This window comes from Perna viridis, chromosome 5 (assembly GCF_037379345.1).
Source record: "Perna viridis isolate PV_CMFRI_1.1 ecotype Kerala chromosome 5, ASM3737934v1, whole genome shotgun sequence".
Lineage (NCBI taxonomy): Eukaryota > Metazoa > Mollusca > Bivalvia > Mytilida > Mytilidae > Perna > Perna viridis.
The window spans coordinates 37729-59523 of record NC_142449.1 but is presented as its reverse complement, the minus strand read 5'-3'; the positions used below and the strand labels follow the sequence as shown (position 1 = coordinate 59523).

The window sequence follows — 21795 nt, the reverse complement described above, 5'->3', positions numbered from 1 at the left end:
TTAAAATGAATAAAATGTTTCTGTAAAACATAATTAATTTTTTGCATAATGCAGACTAAAACTGAAAAATTTTGTCATATATAATTGTTAAGCTTTTATAACAAAAATGGCTAAAATGGACTTTTGAAAAATATATTGGGAAAAAAATTACACGATTTAGTTACGATGTATCAACAAGTTTTACAAAAGAAAAGTTATGAATACGAATTGTAAGACATATCGACGAAGTAACACCTTTGTAAAGTATTATAACAGATAGTCTGTTAGATACATGTAGTATGAATTATTACCCTCTTCTCTCTTTTGCAGTGAGTTGGTCCATTTATATCCTACAAGACAGAAAAGGATAACTTAGAATAAAGAATGCACTACACTTTTGAATACATTAGTAGTTTTTACAGTACTTAAGCAAACAAACATTATAGTTTTTTACCAAAAAAATATATATTTGTGACGTATTCTTGCAAAAAACATCACAATTCAGATGCTGTTACATATGCTGTGAAATTGATAATTGTGAAACTGCAAGATAATTTATATGATCATATTCCATAACTCAAAACATCTGTCAAAGACCTCTTTAGTATTGCCCAACATATTTTATATATCATGTAGCCCAATCTGTATTTATTAGATTACGAATAACAGCTTATATGAACAAAACTAATTTCAAGTCTATCTTAACAATTCAAACTATAAGAGTCGAATGTACAAAAGAGTGATTTGTTTGCCATGTAGATGAGAATATGCAGAAGTGCCATTTTTCAAACATTTTTGCATATTATTAGGGGCTATTGCATTTTGTCTATTTTTTTTATACATATCATAGCAAATTAATCGAACCTAATACCATGAAAATATGTATGATGAATATACCAACGGGAAAGCATCTCCATCGGTTTGAAAATGCTAGTCAAAAGCCAACCATTGGTCTTCAATAAACGACGAGGAAACCCTTACACAACAGGGAAGACTGAAATTGGCCCACACTAATATTATAAACAGGTAAAGCGAAAACAATGCTCCTATATACTGAAGTAACATAAATAAAAAATGAAGTTGAAAAGAAACAATTGAAAAAGAGGCCAAAAGTTCAAGATTTTTTAAAAAGAAATATTGCTGAAGTCGGATTTTAATAAATGTTTGCAAGAATATGTTGTTAGTAGAAAAAAATATTTAAATAAAGAAAATATATCTATAAAACTTTATATATATTTCTATATCATGCAGACTTGAACTAAATGATATGGGCATTTGTGAAACTGTGAAGCTGTTTATAACAACAAATTTCTAATTGGAGTCTTGAAAAAAAATAAGTAAATAATTTAGTTGAGATGAATCTTCAAATTACTCAAACATAGTTGGAATGCGAATAATAATACATATCAACGAAGTTAAACACCACAGCAGAGGATGCAGTTTGCCCCAAAACATCATTTATACACAGGTTCAGTGAAGGAGTTGCCCCATGCACTCAAGTAATATACAAATAAACTAAAGGTGAAAAGGAAACAAGACTAATAAATAATCTTAAAATTCCTGATTTTCTGAAAGGAATATTGCTGAAACCGGATCTTTTATAATTTTGTGAAAGAATATGTTGTTAATAGAAAAGATCTCTATTATTTGAAATAGAACAAAAGGAAATGTATCTATAAAACATGATAAAGATTTTAAAACATGCGGACTAAAACTTAATCATATGGTCAATATTAATTGCTAAGATATTTTTCAAAAATGCTAAAACTGACTCTTAGATAAGTCGTAAGTTATTCGAAAGAAAAATTATGAATACGAATTGTAAGATATATCGACCAAGTAGCACATTTATAAATTTCTATAACAGACAGTCTATCCTGAAGTATAAAAATGACCCCTCTTTCTCATTTGCAGTGAGTGGGTGGATTTAAATCCTACAGGACTATAATGAATCAACAATAAGATGAAGAAATCACTATAATTTTGAACAGGTAAGTTCATAAAAAATATGTATCGATATAAACTTGATTTAAGTTTTTACATCATGCAGTCAAAAACTAAATGATATAGTCAGTTTTCATTGTAAATCTGTTCATTAGAAATTGGCTAGATGGGACTTTTGAAGAAAAAAATGGGGAAAAGTACATGATCTAGTTAAGAGTAATCAAGGGAACCAAGATTCTAGCGGAAATCAAAGGCATTTAATCCAGGGGCAAAGACCTGACATTTTAAACAAACACAACAATAACTTAAAGTAACTAAAATAACACATACAAAGTAACGCAAATAAATGAGCAACTCGTGCTCCACTAAAGATTGGGAGCATGGACCAGGTGCACCGGCAGAATAAGCGCCCTCTGTTTTTTTCTGGAAACACATGCCGAGTTGCTCATAAAAAGTCAAGTCCGGGATAGACGAAAGAGAAAGGAAAACTGACACGTTGAACAAATCAGTTTTCATGGTACAGATGGAAACACATTTACGATCAACGAGTTCATGGTGACGACTATAAAACTTCTGGAGTGATGACTTCAATCTTGTAGCAACATAACTCTGTTCAAGAAGCCTAATTGTAAGAAGTATAGCGCGATACAAAAAGTCGGCGTAGTTACGGCAAGCTCTGGCATAATGTATGAGTTGTGATATGAAAATCCATATGCATGTGCTGAAGGGATGTTGCCACAGACGAAAGGAAAGTTGACATTCTGAATGAAAAGTCATCAAGTCACTCGATGAAATAACACATTTGTGAATTCCAATCAAATAGTATATCCTGAAATATAAAACATAATCTCCTTCTCTTATTTGTAGTGAGTTGATCGATTATATCCTACAGGATAGATTCAGATGTGGAAAGGAAGGCAGTCGAATGAAAAAAAGACTAGAATTTAGAATAGGTAAGTTTGTTATTACTACACTCATCAACTAAAGGCAAAAATAAATGAATGGTATTTGACATTTCGTTTCAAATAATATTCAGATGATATTACATGTGATGTAGAAATATTAAATAGGATACGGTTTGAGTGTCTGCGAGATAATATACATGACCATATATTATCCAAAACTTCTATCAAAGACACAAGGCATCTGGAGTATTGCCAAAATTTTGTTTGTATGCAATGATAACAATAAGTATTCACTTTAGTACGAATGATACCTCATATGAAGAAAACTAGTTCCAGAATGGTCCTTCACAGTTAAATCTTTAAGAATTGTATGTACTAGACAACTGTTTGTTCTAAATGAATTGATCAACTTTATATGTTAACCTGTTTTTATATATGATTACAATGTAGGGGAACAATATATTTCATATAAAAATAATTTTGTATTAGAAGAAATCGTTAAGAATCAATTTATTTTACAAAACCTGAAATTGAAAGTTTAAATAAAATATACCGAAATTTATTTCAATGATGCTCTCAGTCAGGCAAATGAAGGTAACGCCAACACTTTGTGCCGATGATATTAAAAAGGTCATGACGTGTTATAAAATTTATGCCAAATTATCAAGGGTAATCATTTCATTCCAAACGTGTCTGAAGAAATTTAACTGAGGTCGGGTCTTTAATAGCGGTAAAAAATGTTTTAGTAGAAACAATCTTTTTTTATGTAATTGAAGAATATGTATTTATAAATCATGATTTTAAATCTTTACATAATGCAAATTAAAAATGAAAATATGGTCAGCTTATTTGTAAAGCTATTTAGTAAAATAAAAAAAATGGCTAAAATGGACTCTTAAAAGATACAGAAAAAGTAAACGGTTTAGTAAAAGTAACTAATCAAGTTACGTTATTTAAATTTAAATATTAATTAATAAAAATGAAAATTAGAAATAATGCCAAAATATCAAGGTTAATAACATTCAGATATAGATATTTTATTCCATATTTTCTTTAGAAAAAAAAGTCGAATCTTGAATTCAGGTATAAACAAGTTTTTTTTTCAATATACAACAACCGCTATAATTTGAAAAAAAGGAACATTTATCGCAAAACATGATTTTAAATTCTTCCAATATTACATCAGACAGACAAAAACGAAATGAAATGATCAGGTGTTCTTTAAAACCAACAATTCAATAAAGAGGGGTAGAAATGAACTCTCGAAGAAGGGGAGAAAAAGAACGTAATTAAGTAAAAATAGGTTATCTTGTTAAAAATAGCATTTTTGGTATTGATATTGGTTCACTCATAGGGTCGGTCTTAGTATGAAATTAAAAAAAAAAAGCTATATTTGAAAATAGTTAACGGCATGAAAAGGGTTGTGTCTTTATTGTATGATTTCTGTAGGTTCAATCTGGACTGTAGCTGGCATGTCAGTTTATTACTAGTAGTCCTTTGTTTATACCTTTGTATAACTTGTAATCAGTAATATTATTTCTGTTTTAACAAAGGACTCAGAAGTTTTTGAATTGAGAATTTGTAGGTGTGTTTTATTGTGTAATATTTGTTTCAACCATGATCTGATTTAAAAGAGGTGTTGTAGTCACGCCACAGTACACAGCATTGTTTACGCCTGTCCCAATTCAGGTATTTCTGGACTCTGTATATCTTGTTTCGTATGTACTTGAGTATACTTTAATTTTATATGTGTATATTGTTATTTTGGGGGCAGTCGAAGCCTGTTCTGTTGTTTTAGGGCTTCCTCGACATTTATCAAAGACCAATGAGTGGCCTTGAGCTGACAATTTGCATCCCAGTGTGGTTGTAGTCTTTTAGTTACAGATGACCCTAACCTAACCCTAACCCTCACCATATCTATTCTCGTTATATCATTTTTTAAAAGAAAATTATACCTTTCCTTACCATCACTGTGACAATTCAGAGTTTGCATTGCTGAAAAAGTGTTTGATATGATGATGTCTTAATATTTACAATATCACTTTAATGACCATACTGAATAATTCAAATCTGTGTGATAGAACCGTACTTAGTATTGTTCATATTAATTATAAATTGAATTATATATGCTTGGGGGTATGGAACAACCAAAAAGTGGGAATTAAAAGAACGTATTATAAAAACAAGTAAATATACAATAGCAAAAATACCTAAGGCTAAACAATTAAAGTGTAAGCAAAGGCACATACAAAATAATTAATTATACACAAATAATAAATGGGTCAGTAAATCATACGCAAGGCAGGTTAACTGGACACATGGGATGTTTATGTCCAGATTTATGTCCAGATGTACATTGAATTAAGGATATGTCTTATATAAGTGAATAGTATATATTCGGAACATGTTGTATATTCTGTGATCCTCGCTTCTACTATTGTAATAAACGTAGCAGTCAGTGTACACGTCTTGGAGTTATTGTCCGTGCCAGACACTGTCACATCTGTCAAAGGTATCATCATCTTTAGTATTGTCGAAAATTCGTTCATCTATTATGTTGCTACACTCAGAATGATATCTCGCATGAATAAAACTAATTTCAGAATGTATCTTAACAATTGAAACTATAAATATCATATGTAGACAAGACAGTTCTGTATATGAACTTGTAGAAATGTGTCATTTTTCATGGGGTTTTTGCCTATTGACATAGAGCTGTTGGATTTCGCCCCATTTAGATAAATGTCATAGAAGTATGATTAAACCTATTTATACCAACATCGCATTTAAGTTAACAAACACCAAATACAAATACGTTTTACATCAACTTTACTGTAAATCTGACCTTATATATGATAACAAAAAAAAAAAAGGAAAACAATGTCTTTGTTTAAAGGAGAAACACGATGCATTAAAACAAGAACTTGGCGTTACCAATTCAATTCAAAGTTTTGTATTGATAGTTTTAATAAAACTAACTGTACATTATTACATCATGCTCAGAGTGAAAAAAATAGGGGGGGGAGGGTAACCCAAACACTGTTCAGAAAGTCCTAAACAAGAAAAAAAATTGTATGATTAAATATTATTGTTATCATACTCAAATCAATAAAAACATTAAATCTCTAACTGTCATAAAAGAATATTATTGAAACTAGACATTGAATAAAGCACATGTATGAAATCATTTGTTTTTAGTCGAGAAAACACTCACATTTTCAAATAAGGAAGATTGTTAAATAAAGAAATTCATTTATCTAATTGACATAATAATAAGTGTTTACTCACACAGACTAAAACTGAATAATGTGGTCAGTTTTTATTGCAAAGCTATGTTGCCACCCACTTACTGGTTTTTGCGTGGTCTCCCCCTCAAATTACTCCGATATGATATTCATAATTCATATGAAAAAAAACCTTTTTCAGATTTCATATTTTAGAACTCAATAAGAGTTGTATGTACAATGAAATATCATGTTTTGGACCATATTATATTGTCATCTTCATATACATTTTATAGAAAGATGATAAATCCTAGTCATATTATATCATAGTTACTCATGAAAATGCCATAAATTCTACATCGATCAATTTTGAATATATTCCTCAACTTCAATTCTGACACTGCTTTGATATATGATGACAAAGAAGGGAAACAATATTTTTGTGTTAGTAAATATATGCGGTCTTAAAAAAGAACTTTAAATAACCAATTGAATTCAAAACGTCGTATTTATTTTTAGATAAATTTCCAACATGAACCTTTATACAGTGAAAATATCTATGAATAAGGACGAGATTAGGTCCTAGTCTAGGATCCCAAATCCCTAGCATTACATAGCGAAAGAGTCCAAATATGACCTAGTCTGACCTTATCTTTCATACAGTTGGTTCCAATTTGAACTCAGTCTTCAACATAACTTTCCTCACATTGGCCTCTTTTTGGTGGAAGGTCTGTATGTAAGCACTATATTAAACACAAATGAAGGAACAATAATTCCTACCACTGCATAGCAAAAGAAATCCAAAATGACCTTCTGGCTTACTTTTCAAATACTCGGTCCAAATTTGAGACCTAACAAAGTCTTCCACAGTATTTTTCCCACATGGGCCTTGAATATCTATATATATAACGACTAGAATGAGCCTAGCTCTAAGGTCTCAAATCCATAGTTACACATTGCGGATGAGTTGAAATATGACCTTCCCAGGCTTATATTTAAAATACACCGTCCACTGACTCGCCACTCAGTCGTCCACAGGATTTTTCTTACATGGGCATTTGCAAATAGTCCAAAATTGACTTACCCCAACTTATTTTCATATACGTGGTTTAATTTGGAGACAACCAGTCTTCCACAGGATGTTCTTCAGATGTGCCTTTAATTGGTGAAATGATCTATATAGTATGAACTTAATTCCAGGATCCCAAATTTCTGGCAATACACTGCGAAAGAATCCCACAGTAACCTACCTCCAACTTATTTTTCATATAACTTTGAGATCCATTTCAGTGTTCAACATGGAATTGTTCACACGGGCCTTTATATGGTGAAAGAATAAATGTATAAGGACCAAATGAACCAAAACAACGCATTGCGAAATAGTCTCAAATAGACCTTACCCAGCTTATTTTTCATATGCTTGGTCTAACTTGGAGACTTGGAGACCCCTGTCATTGTTTCACAGGATCTATTCCACATAGGCCTTGATATGGATGAAAGTCTTTATATAAGGACTAAATTGTAGAATAAACTCTAGTCCAGGATCCCGCTTTCCATTAAACACATTGCAAAAAAGATCCCAAACTGGCCTATCTCTAGCCTTTTGTTTTCATATTCTCTATCCAAATCCACAGGATAATCAACACTGGCCTTCATATACTGATGATTCTATATATTAACCCAAACAACGTATCCGTGATTCATAGCACTATATAGCGAAAAAGACCCAAAATGACCAAGATTATATTTTAAATGCTTGGTTCAATTTTGAGACCCAACCAAGTCGTACATAGGATTTTCCCCATATGTGGGTTTCTATGGTAAAAAGGTAAATAAATAATGACTAAAATGAGCCAAAGGTCAGGATTTCAGATCCCGAGCAATGCATTGCGAAAGAGACCCAAAATGACAGTTTATTTTCTGTATATTTGGTCCAAATATGAGACCCGACTCTGTCTTTTTCAGGATTTTCACAACATGGGCCTACATGTTTAATGGAAGTCTATATAAGGACTTGAATGAGCCCAAGCCCCACATCCATAGCAACACATTGCGAACGAATCCACGACAGAACTACTCCTAGCTTATTTTTCATATGCTCTGTCGAATTATGCGACCTCACTCATTCTTTCACAGGCCCATATGGGCCTCAATTTTATGGAAATGTCCATATCAAAGGACTAGAAGGAACCAAAATCAAGGATCCTAAACTATTAGCAACACATTGTGATTGCAAAGTACGATTCAGTGGTCTAAAAGAGTAATCTAGGGAACCAAGATATAGAGTCACAAAATGACCTACCCCAGCTTATTTTCCATATACTTGGTCCAATTTTAAGACCCCAGTAAGTCTTTCACAGGATTGTCCCAACATGAGCCTTGATATGGTGAAAAGTATATATATTTGAACAAGAACGAGCACATTTTTCATATACATGTACCTGGTCTAATTTTGAGATCCACTTATGAGTTTTCCACAGGATTTTTTTTACATGGGCCTTGAAATAGTAAAATATTTTTATATAAGAAGACCAGAATGGGCCCAGGTCCAGGAATTCAAATTCCTTGCAATACAAACAGAAGAGTTCCAGATTTCTTACTCCAGCGTATTTGTAATATACTTGGTCAAAATCAGGGTCCCAAGTCAGTCTTCAACAGGATTTTTTTAGAAGGGACTAAAATAAACACACGTCTATGATCCCCTATTCTTTGGAGTACATTGCCAAAGAGTAATAAAGGGAACCAAGGTTATAGCGGTAATCAAAATAATGTAATCCAGGGAAAAAGACTAAACATGGAAAACAGACATACACAACAAAGAACATACAGTAACTAAAATCATACATACAAGTAACAAAACCAAATGAGCAACTCGGACTCCACTAAAAACTGGGAGCATGGACCAGGTGCACCGGTAGGGTAAGCGTCCTCTGCTTTTCTAGAAACACCCGCCGAGTTGCTTATTGTATGGCAGGTCCCAAAGAGTCCCAGAATGTACTATCCCAGTTTATTTTCAATAAACTTGGTCAAAATTTGAGTTCCCATTCAGTCTTTCACATGATTTTCTCAGATGACGTTTATTTGGTGAAAATTCTATATGTCACTAGAATAAGTTCAGGCTCAGTATCCAAAATCCCCGGAAACATATTGCGAAAGAGTTCCAAAGTGATCTACCCACCATATTTTAAACATGGTCCAAATTGGAGATACCACTCAGTGTTCCACAGAATATTCCCCAGATGAAACCTTTATATGGTAAAAAATTCTATTTATAAGGGATAGAATACTCCCAGATGAAGAAACGGAATTCCTGGCAATAAATTGCGAAAGATTGCCAAGAGACCTATCCCAGCTTACTTTTCATATATTTAGTCCAAATTTGAGACCCAGCTCAATATTCTATGGGTTTTCCCTACTTGGGCCGTAAGTTGGTGAAAAGTTGTCATTATATAGTGTTTGAATCGATCCGTGCAACAAAAATTGCGATCAGTTATCGGTCACCGATCAGTTTCCGGTCAGTCATCGATCTGTCAAACTGATTCACTTAACTGGTTGTCGCATCACGTGACAACAGGGCGGTCAATATATTTTACGCTTTTTGTTGCATTTGTTGTCAAGTTTACATATATTTACATAATGTTATATATTAAAACATCAATTTATACTTTTTTTGTATTTCTTTTATTCAAAACAGATCTTAAGTCATATGAACCAATATCAGCCCCGTATCAGGATCCCAACCAAATAGCATTACATTGCAAAAGAGTCCCAAAGTGACCTACCTTAGTTTATTTATCAAATATCCAAATCTGAGATGAAGCCCAGTCTTTTTTAGGACTTTCCCCACATAATACTTTATTTTGCGAATAGGTCTATATATAAATACTAAATTGACCCCTGTGTTAGGGATGAAATCTCTAACAACACATTGCAAAAGAGTCTTAAACTGACCTATCCATAGCTTATTTTTTCATACGATTATCTCATCATGGCCCTTTTTTATAAAAGGTTTTAATATACCAATTGAATGAACCTAGGTCCAGCAACACATACTGAAGGAGTCCAAATTTAACGTTCCCCAGCTAATTTTTCGAATACTTAGTCCAAATCTGAGATTCCACTCAGCCTTTCACAGGACCTTATCAAAATGAACCTTTATACGTGAATAGGTCTTCAAATATGGACTAGAATGAGACTAAGTCCAGTATCGCAAATACCTAGCGACACATTGCGAAAGTGTTCCAAAAGGACATATTCCTGGGTTATTTTTCATATCTTCAGTCTAATTGTACGACCCCACTCATCGGTTCAAAGGATTTTCCCAATATGAGCCTTAATTTCGTAAAAATGTCTAATCATAAGAACTAGAATGAACCCTAATCAAAGAACCCAAATCATTAGAATTACATTGAGAAAGAATAAAAATAAATAACATATCCCTAGCTTATTTGTTTCATATACACGGTCCTTATTTTAGAGCAGCGTTAGTCTTTAAGAGGTTTTTTCCTATATAGTCATTTATATTGTGAAAAGATAAATAAATAACGACTAGAATGAGCTAAAGTTCAGGATCTTATATCCCTAGCATTTTGAAAAAGACCCTGAAAGACCCACTACTAGCCTAATTTTCATGTAGTCTGTCTAATTTTGAGATCCTACTTAGTGCAAAGTCACGTTCGGGTCCAGGTGACAAAAAATAGGCTTGCTGCAGTGCTAAGCTAATCGTTAAAAGGCGACTAAATAGTGCTGAGAACCCTGGCCAGGAGCTAGGAGCTCTACCCACAGGTCAACTGGATTGTGTGTCCCAGTTGGTGAAATAGGCAACCCTGGCATGCTGCAGTCCTTGAACCGATCCACGCAACGATTTGACGGATTTCAAACGGCAACCGATATTTTTCATATTCTATGTCCAAATTTGAGACCCCAGTCAGATTTTAATAGGATTGTCCCATCTTTCACAGGAATTTCCCAACATAGGCCTTGATATGGTGAGAAAGTCTATATATATATTGGCTAGAATGAGCGCAAATCCAGGGTCCACAAATCCTAGCACAACATGCCGAAAGACCCCCAAAGCGACCACCCCAGCTTATCTGGTCCAATATCGATACATTCTCAGTGTTCCACAGGATTTTTCCCACTTGGACATTGATATGGTAAAACATCTACTTATGACGACAACGACAAGAGTGAGCCAAGGTTCAGGATAAAAAATTCTTTCCCATACAATGTAAAAAAGTCTAGATTTCTTACCCATGCTTATTATCCCATTTTGCATTCTAAATATAGTCCAAAACAACACCCTTGGCGTATTTTTATCCAGCAAAGATACGGTTTGCTTGTGACATGTCTACTCTGGATTTTTGCTGACAACAATTCCTGCTGTTGTTCACATCCTTTTTTTTTATCTTCCTTTAAATGTTCTCTTGCCAACTTTACCTGAAACACACCTTATGTTAAAGCTCTTATTTCGTCCTCTGTATACACTGGGGAATCATTAAGTTCATCTGTATTATCAATTGGTTTCCATTGTGACGGTCGTTTAGCTAAGAGTAATCAGGGGAACCAAGGTTATAGCGGTAATCAAAAGAATGTAATCAAGGGACAAAGACCAGACATGGAAAAAAGACATACATAACAAAGAACATTAAGTAACTAAAATCATACATACAAAGTAACAAAAGTAAATGAGCAACTCGGACTCAACTAAAAACTGGGAGCATGGACCAGGTGCACCGGTAAGGTAAGCGTCCTCTGCTTTTCTAGAAACACCCGCCGAGTTGCTCATAAAAAGTCAAGTCCGGGGTAGACAAACGAGGAAAGGAAAACTATGACCGGCTGAATAAATCAGTTTTCATGTGCAAAACAAATTTTTGTACTTCTAACCTTATAATTGTTGACATCTGTGAGATAGGTCATCCGATCATCGAATTCGTCTTTGGCTAAACCAGTTAATGTCATACTCTTCATTGGACAGTCCATACAGTCAAAGTCTAAACGATTTTTCACCTTAAGCATTTGCGTCATCTCTCAGTTGTTGCATAAGTTCCATTATTGTGGTTTTGTTGACACAAGGCTGATCAAATAAAGACTTAACATTCTTCAATGGTGCCATTCGTGATAAGACAGGGGCAACACCGAGAACCTTTAGGAATCAAAATGTTGTATACCATAAACATTTTCAACCTGACATCAGCAGAAATAACTATCAGTTTTGGACCTGGTTTCTGTGCTTTGTATTGGTAGGCTAACTGACGGTGGACTTGAAAGAGCATTTGACGTCACAATATCTAACCTTGCTTTCTGATGTGACAGATTTGGTGTTACTTGGACTATAGATATCCTCAAATCCTTCGATAGTAAAATATATGATCTTGTAAATGCAATTTCCATACGATTTACGGTGATTGGACCTACTTGATCTTACATTTTACGATTGCATGTTTTAACATAAAGCACAAAATAATTGTTATGCTATTTTTCATTTAAATACTAACAATATTTTTCGTAGTTGGAAAAAAAAACATGTTGTTTTAAAACAAATTCCATAGGAATAATTCACTTAAAAATGTCTTATTGAAAGTTTAAATTAAATTGAATTTAAATTTATTTTTAAATGATTTTTGATATAGTCGTTTTTTATTGCAAGGATATTCTGTAATAACGATTACTAAAACAAACACTCTGGAAAAAAGAGTAAAACAACACGATTTTTGTTGAAAACCTAATGAAATTACTCAAATAATTGATGATTAAAAATTATTAGTCTTATATTTACATATTATCATTTCTCAATGAAATCATTTTGATATCTGCTGTTAAAAAGTCAATAGGCTTTCATTTTAATGTCAACGAGACATTTGTGATGACTATAGTAAGTAATTCAAATATTTGACAACGGTATACGGCCTCTTTAGTATTACCGAAAATCTGTTTTTATACAATGCAGTACAATGGTTTTTTTTTTTATTGATTTCGAGAGATACATCAAAGAGACCATCAAATATAATAATATTTGGATCTATTAAAACGCTTCATTTTCATACTATTTTTAGGTTCTTTCACACTGAAGATCTAGAACACAAACACTTGCACATAAAACTTATATATGAATGAATAATGAACGGGGATTTTATAAAACAATACAATATATACTTCTTAATATATTCCTTCTTTTTCATATGGAATAGATAAAAGAGTAATCAAGGGAACCAAGGTTATAGCGGTAATCAAAAGAATGTATTCCAGAGATGAACACATGTATTGATATGTGTTATATTTTCCACATAAGTCAAATGCATACTTCAACTATAAGTTTCTATAAATTTCTCTCTTGGCATCGTGTAGAGGTCCTTCTCAATTTTGGTTACAGGATTAAACAGCTATTTTCGATCGTTCACGCTTGTATGAACAGATCTCGGAGCTCACAAACTCAATACTGGTTTCCAGTTGACTGCCGTTCATGCATGTATGAACGATCTGACGAAGTTCATGCAAGAATGGTTTTCCTTTACAACCGATCACTAAATGCTGGTCAAGATATGAAGCTTACTTAAAAAGTGAAGTTTAGATGTTCTATATTTACATAGACTTATAGAAGTGTCCTTTGAAGTTTGTATGGAATATTTACTTTGTTTTAATGTTTTTTTCTCCTAACACTTGCGTCATCCGTAAGAAATAGTTTTTACTTATTTCTATCAAGAAAAGAATTGGTCTTGAATTTAATAGTAAGAAAAGGATGTACTTGGTTTCGTTTTTGATCAATTTTGAACATTAATAATGTTTTAGTGTGAAATCAACAAGCCAATAAATACCTAGATTACACATTTCATCATCTACTTGGGGACTATGTAATGTATCTTGTGTAATTGAAAGAAATAGGCCATCATACATTTGATAGCAGGTCCAAAAAGGTAGATTCACCATCAGCTGGTAAAGATTATTGCATGATAAAACTTCAAGCAGTGTAAACCTTGTGACTCGGTAAATTTAATTTAAAAATCACCATTTTATATTTAGCAACATATAATATATTTGTAACGATGCTATTGGTGTTTATGATAGACTAAGCTAATGGTATTCAACTCGTGACTGCTTTATATCAAAGCCATGCATTACAGAAACAAAGAATTTCAAATCGTTTCTTTAATATTGCTAGGGCTTAAAAGCTCTGATCACAAATCATGATAAAATGTTATCTTTAAAACTATAGATTTCGAATACAATTTAAGTATCAAACCAGTCTTTCCTTATAAAATTTCACTCTGATACATTTTTCTCTTTCAGTTTAACAAATGATGATCGGAATGAAAAAGTCCTTGAAGTGGAAGGCAACACAATCCAAGATAAGTCATCTATTAAGCGAAGAAAAAAGTGTATAAGCACAAAAAAAAAAAAAAAAAAAAGAAAAAAAAAAAAAAGAAAACTCGTGTTCTTGATGCATCTAGTGCTTTCCTTTGCCAACGAGATGTACCTTGCTTAGCTTCTGTTCTTTAATCATAATTAAGGATTAAACTAAAAAGGAAGCTTTATATCAATACACGCTTTATCTAATTTGACAGGTGTGTAAAATATGTGGCAAGGCAAGAAACACGGGCGGTATTAACAGTATACAAAAAAACCTAACACAAACAAAACATAAAAATCTTGTAGGAAATAAATTTTAATAACAATAAATGTATAAAGTTTTTACATGTTCGTTAGTCCTTTTACCTTTTATATATATTTTTATAGGATAACCTAGGAGTTCCATCACAATAATGAAAGCCAGAAGGAGTATATGTTACATATTTTTTGTTTGAATAAAGTTCATCATAGGAAGGTTTACCATATAAAAAATATATGTTATACGGACAGTTTTGTTTTAATTTGGTAATTTTTAGTTTTTTTAAGTTCTCTTTCGCATGTTTTGTCGTATTCATATATTTTCATTCACTCAATGAAAGGAAATGGAGGAGAAAATAATTCTTGTGAAATGTGAAATACCTTTAGGTATCCATGCAGCATATTTGCCTTATAAATTTACTACAAATGAATATGGTCAATGGAGATGTTTGCATTCAAAACATATAAGAAAAGTGTAAATTTGGCTGGTTGTGATTTAGTCTCTATTATTTCCCACGCGTGTGTATCCTATACCAGTACATTTTAATTCAATTCGGTCTATAAAGGAAGAGAAGTGAAATTCTAGTCTTGAATACAAAAACAAATATTTTGGTGGTAAACGTTTTAGTTTACAAATGCAATAATTTATTCTTGGATTATGAATAGAGTGATGTATCCTGTTCCTGTAGGAAACAACATAACCGTTCATGATCATCTTTATGTGATTGTAACAAATCCAGAAAGTCAATAACTGAAAGTTAAACACGCTATAACACGTTATATAACGGTATGGTTAATATATTATTAGATATTAGATATTCTTAGTCACAGCAGTTATTTTAATAGTTACCCCATTTTATTTTAACAGAATTTTTCTAAAAATCAGCACACTATGTATATGATAACACAATATCTTGTGTCGATATCATAGTATTGTTTTTTAGATGAATTAAGTATCAATTTAACTTCGACAGAATAATACAAAAGTGTATGTATGATTATATGACATGGCAAAATGTTTATGTGACTTCAAATACAGCACAACGGCCAATTTAATGTAATTTTATATTTGGAAATTAATATATAAAGATGTAGTTCAATGCAAATATACTGATAATTGTTGCATCACATTATTCTCAAATGTTGTTGAAATGTGCTACTGGTTACCAATAATTGCAGACTCTTTCTTTTTCAGACGCAAAAATTCGAAGCAAATAACCAGTTACGTGCAAAGATATATTTTATGATAAGTAATATATTTACAGTAATACATTTCACAACATGCTGGTCCTTTTTGCATTTTACATCAGGTATATTGTACTTCTTACATGTAGTTTGTAATATCTTTGATAAGATATTAATGAATTTAATTGTAATTTTTTGATTTTCCAATTTAATTATGCTATTTTATGACATGGCAAAATAGTTAGTGAGAGCGTATCTATCCAAACCCAAAAAATGAAAAAAAATGAAAGTCGGAAACTGTTGATGGCATGGATTTAGATGGATACGTTCTCACTGACATGCACTGTTTGTGACACATTTTGTTGTTGTTCTTTTCTATGAAAAAAAATGATTGCCAAGAAGTAATAACCTATTTTAAATATGTTAAGTTATATCAAAAATTTATAAGTTACTTGCAACACAATTGTGTGTATGGAAACTTTATCGAATATTTTCTGGAATATCTAGATATAATTTACTAAATTTTCAGAATAATTGAGCAATTTGGACTGTATTGAATACGCATAAGTGCACAAATACAGTGATCGTTCCCTGCTTTAAAAGACAACTGATGATTTACTCATATGATGTTAAATCCATGTTTAAACAAACAACGGAAATGACAACGTCGTTAGCATATCAATTTATGAAATAATGGAAAAAATTTTACTAAATAATTTGCATATAATACATATACAGGTATTCTAAATGATAAACTTTCCACTCACTCTAACGCCCTTTGCCACATTCCGCATACTTATTATCCCGTCCGTTGAAGTAAAAAAATGCTCAATGTTCCTTGCTCCGCGTGTGCCCTCATGTCATAGATCCTTTCATTCAATACTTTATTTACTATCTGGAAAATTTACCCCATGCAGGTAATGTAAATTCGCATAAAAAATTGGATATAGCCAAACAAATTTAAAAATAAAATGCAATATCCTGATAAATAACTAAATTAGACGTTACGAATGTCTTTTTCAGGTGGACTTAACGTAATGTGCATCCCTCCTGAAAGAAAGAAAGATCAAGATTTAAAAAAAAAATATTTGAATAATAAAAGAAATTAGTATAAGTAGAGCAAAAAGGGAAGCTACGGTTAGAACAATAATCATCGCAAAGTGTGAAAAAGAAAATGCTAGTAAATTCAACACATTAAATTATACCAATCGAAAATAAAAAGAACAGTCGAATGTAACATGGAGACCACAAACAAGAAGAAAACAAATTAATCATCAATAACAACAACAACTGGCAATCGATTAATATTCATTAAAAGTGTCTCCTTCAAAACATTTATGGAGAACCTTAAAAATATTTATGGATTTGAATACACATAATACATAAACCTTGAATACTCAATGCTATTGTTGAGAAATAAACTCGTCAAATAAAGTACTTAAGGTTGAAAATACATGCCCATTTCAAGCAACCAACAAACATGAATCATACTTTAGCTAGAACAATTAAAAAGGCATGATGTTTAATAAAAACATCGACCCTATAAAACAATATTATATATCACCACCAATATAAGGGTCTGAAAAATGTGAGAACTGTCCAATTTGCGAAGCAGTTTAGCGAATAGAGTTGTCACGTTCTAAAACGTTTATATATATATATATATATATATATATATATATATATATATATATATATATATATATATATATATATATATATATATATATATATATAACAGATTGTAAAAGGATACCGAAATAGATGTTATGAGAGAATATAAACGAGCAAAATTTTCAGTCAACTTTAGACCTTCTTCATTGCCAGGCATAAACTGAGTATTTGTATATGTATTAAAAGAGCAAGATGCAAGAAATAGATTTAATAATTTTAAAGAGTGGCGGCAAATAAATGTAACTGTACAGGACACAAATGTGAAACAAAATGTGAAAATCAAGAAGAAATATTGATAATAAAACATGAAATGTTGTATGATTGCCAGTGTGAAAGTCATCCACCAAAAACCAAGCAACAAGGAATTAAACTTCTACAGTTCACCTTACGGTCTTCTATGATGAGCAAATCCCATATCATAAAGTCAGCTGTAAAAACTCTCAAGAAATGAAGTGATATTATTCATAAAAGACGAACATCAATATCTATAGTAAACACGTACAACGGATAAGAATGAACATAAAAAAAAAGTAAAAACGACAACCACTTGATCATAAGGTTTCTAACATGGGACAGGCACATACAATATGTGGCGGGGTTAAACGTGCTTCTGAGCGCTCAAACCCCCTAACCTTAGAGACTGGTGGGAACGTACAACAATAAAAGGAACAATAAAAAACTAATTACTTTATTTAACTCTTACGATCGATGCAGAATGCAAACTTCGTAACATATAGGGCAAACAAAAGTCACAAGCTGTACCAACCTCGACAGAGTTCTCATTTTTTGTGTAAGGTATTTTATAATCCAAAAACAACAGCTAGGAACACTTGATCCTTTAAACAATAAAATAAAAAATGAACGTAAAATAGGTCTGATCAAAAATATATATAAAATGACTTAGTAAAACAAGTCTTCGTGGAAATGGCAAGAAAAATTGCATTGTTCTTATTAAAATAAGATCAAAGGAAACAAAATAACCTGAGCAATCGAACAGAAAATAATAACATATATTTCATATAAACTACAGTAACACGATTTTGAATTTTACTGAACAAACAAAAGAAAACAAAAATAAATAACAACTTTTGAACGAAAACTGTAGGTCAGGGTTCTTAAATGAAAATTAGTATTGTAAAGAAGTAACGAAATATGTATGTTTCAATGAAAACTTTTAAATGAAACCACTGACTTTGCATTCAACTCAATTTGAAAAGCCCTGAAGGAGACGTCATTGTTGAAAACGTTAAAAAAAGAATAGCATAAAAGAAACACAGCTTTAGTCATGAAAAATGACTTAAATATATATAAACGCATTGTATTCAACACCTTGGTTGCAAAAAACTCCCACTAAAATTGATTACAATGCAAGATTTAAGAAATTAATTTCTTTATCAAAACATCCTTTTTCGCAAAATTAAACGGTACAGATCGGGAACACTACTTTACCTCTTTCGAGGTAGATAATGCTTGTTGTCGTTTGTCCTATTTGTTAAAGTGTTTGTATTCTATATCGATATCAAAATTTAAAATCTAATTCAAAAGATAGATATAGATGGTTTGATTTTTTTTAAATGTTCCAACTACGTTACCAGGTTAAGTAGATAGTTGATCGCTACCAAACATGTTTATTCCTATCACATACTCTATGTGCCTGCCCCCATCCAAGAACTTGTGGTCCAGCCTTGTCGTTGTTCGTTATGTTTATTGCTTTTCGGTTTACATTTTTTTTCTATACATGAGGTAGTTTTCGTTTATTATGAATAGTTTCACTAAATTTTCGTTAGGGCCTTTTACAACTTGTTTTAAGGTATGGGCTTTGCCAATCGTTGAAGACCATGTGTTAATCTGTAGAAGTTAAATTGTTAATTGAATGTTGGTGGATGACAGTCTAATACCATACCACGTCTCTTATTAACAGGAAACCAACATAAACAAGTAATGGAATCAACACCAATACAACATGTTAACAATGTTGAATTAATTCAAACACAAAACTAAATTTGAATGAAGCAAATGAATTCTGACCTGTACCTTTAAAGAAAAATAACAGTCTGTAGTAATATATACGTAAACCATGATAAACAAATGATATCAATGAAATAAACCACAGAAAGTAACTTTCATAAACAGAAATAATTGAATGTTTTTTTAAGTATAATTGGAAACAAGAAGAAGTTACATAAATATATTTAATGAACATAAACACACACACTTATCAATTATTACCAAAAAGCACGAGAGAAATAATTATTTTAGCCAAGAAATAAGAATTTTCATCTTTTATATTAAACATTGACCCTTAAACACGAAATGAATCAGTTACGGGGACAACTTTTGAACTGGTACATTATTTCGCTGTATTCTTTGATAAAAGATACATTCATTCCCATGTAAATATGAACACACATCTATGAATTAAAGATAAAATTTATTTTTATTAAAAGCAGAACTGGTTATCAATAATGCAAACGAATAGGTTAATTGTAATCAAACACTTATTTTACCTAGCATTAAAAAACGACTTGAATAAATATCTTCACTTTTAAACACGATATCAAAATTATCCAAAAACCAAGAAAGAAAATAATAACGATAAGTGGCTTTAATAAAATGTTATACTCAAAAGTTACGACAGAAACTCCAGATAAACTACCGCTTATAAATTTAAAAATGCAAGGTTCAAGAAATGTATACCATTTACAAATTAAAAAATAAAAAAACTGAAAAAAGAAAATGTTATTTAATTACCGAAAGTTATTGGTGTGATAAACAACAAAAAGGCAACATTAAAAAGAGCAAACACTAAATGGATACTGTTGGAGATGTTTGTAAATGATTTCAGATGCGAGATGAAGTTGGATAAACTATCAAAAGGAGAGTACACCCAGAAATAAATATGTAGTTCTTGCTAGAGATTCTTTATAGTTCAAAATAATTCCAAATCATCCATCAAATATTCCGAAGACGATGTTCCCAAAATGCTCTAAGTTTTGATCGACAACATATTTGTGCAGTTTGGTATCCGCTTTTTCAGCAAATGGTCGGCATTCTAATGGAACAAATGTGCTCTTCTCCATGCTGACCTATTCCTTCATTCTTACGAGGTTGACATTAAGGCTGATCTGTTTAAAATGAAGAAATATCGTTAAACTAGACAATTTTATCTCAGTTTCCGCTATATAGATGACGTATTATTGTTTAACAATCTAAGTTTCGGGGATTTGATAAATCGCATCTACCCAAAATAACTCGAGAAAAGGGATATTACAGACACTGTGAAGTCAGCCTCATATCCTCACCTACACTTAGAGATCAATGGTAAAGGAAAACTGTTGACCAAACTATACGACAAGCGCGATGACTTTTCATTCCGTATTATCAACTAATCTGTCATCTGTGGCAACATCACTTCGGCACCTTCGTATGAGGTTTTCATATTATAATTCATATGTTATGCCAGAGCTTGCAGTAACTACGCAGACATTTTGTATCGCTCTAGCCTTGTTACAATTAAGCGTATGGAACAGGGTAATATTACTACAAGATTTACGTCATCACTACAGAAGTTTAATGATCGTGATCATGAACTCGTAGATGCATCTGGATATCCACTCCGAACTTGAAACTGATTTGTTTTACGTGTCAAAGAGTAATCAAGGGAAGCAAGGTTATAGCGGTGATCAAAAGAATGCAATCCAGGGACAAAGACCAGACATACGCAACAAAGAACATAAAGTGACTTAAACCATACATACAAAGTAACAAAATCAAATGTGCAACTCGGACTATACTTAAAACTGGGGACATGGACCAGGTGCACCGGTAGGATAATCGTCCTCTGCTTTTCTAGAAACACCCATCGAGTTGATCATAAAAAGTCAAGTCCGGGGTAGACAAACGAGGAAAGGAAAACCATGACCCGTTGAATAAAGCAGTTTTCATGTTGCAGATGGATACACCATAACGATCCACGAGTTCATGATGACGACCATAAAACTTCTGTAGTGATGACTTCAATCTTGTAGCAACATAACCCTGTTCCAGAAGCCTATTTGTTAAAGTTTTAGGGCGCTACAAAAAGTCTACGTAGTTTCGGCAAGCTCTGGCATAACGTATGTGTTGTGATATGAACACTCCATACGCAGGTGCTGAAGGGATGTTGCCACAGATGAAAGGAAAGTTGCCAATTTTGAATGAAAAGTCATCACGTTTGTCGTAAAGTTTGGGAAACAGTTTTCCTGTACCATCGATTTCAAAGTGTAGGTCAAGATATGAGG

At 32.2% G+C, this 21795-nt stretch overlaps 2 long non-coding RNA genes across 29 annotated transcripts in view; one reads left to right on the top strand and one right to left on the bottom strand.

The window, feature by feature from the left end:
- LOC148615487 (uncharacterized) overlaps positions 1–17831 on the top strand; it is a 36885-nt gene extending 19054 nt beyond the window's left edge. For 16 of the 27 annotated variants that reach the window (XR_015921973.1, XR_015921971.1, XR_015921974.1 and 13 more), the window contains 7 exons: positions 310–1005; positions 1231–1970; positions 2791–2876; positions 13841–14035; positions 14339–15443; positions 15852–15966; positions 16865–17831. This is a non-coding gene — a long non-coding RNA (uncharacterized LOC148615487). Of the gene's footprint in view, positions 1–309; positions 1006–1230; positions 1971–2790; positions 2877–13424; positions 13668–13840; positions 14036–14338; positions 15444–15851; positions 15967–16864 lie in introns of all 27 variants that reach the window. The other 11 variants (XR_015921958.1, XR_015921955.1, XR_015921959.1 and 8 more) reach the window with 11 other exon arrangements.
- On the bottom strand, positions 119–12584 carry LOC148615488 (uncharacterized). 2 transcript variants are annotated; one of them, XR_015921993.1, is made up of 3 exons: positions 11939–12584; positions 11306–11491; positions 119–329 (listed from the first exon to the last, which is right to left on the bottom strand). It is a non-coding gene; the product is annotated as an uncharacterized LOC148615488 (long non-coding RNA). The 2 variants fall into 2 exon arrangements; XR_015921992.1 differs by lacking the exon at positions 11939–12584 and having other exon boundaries at positions 11306–11928.
- Positions 17832–21795: the final 3964 nt, after the last annotated feature.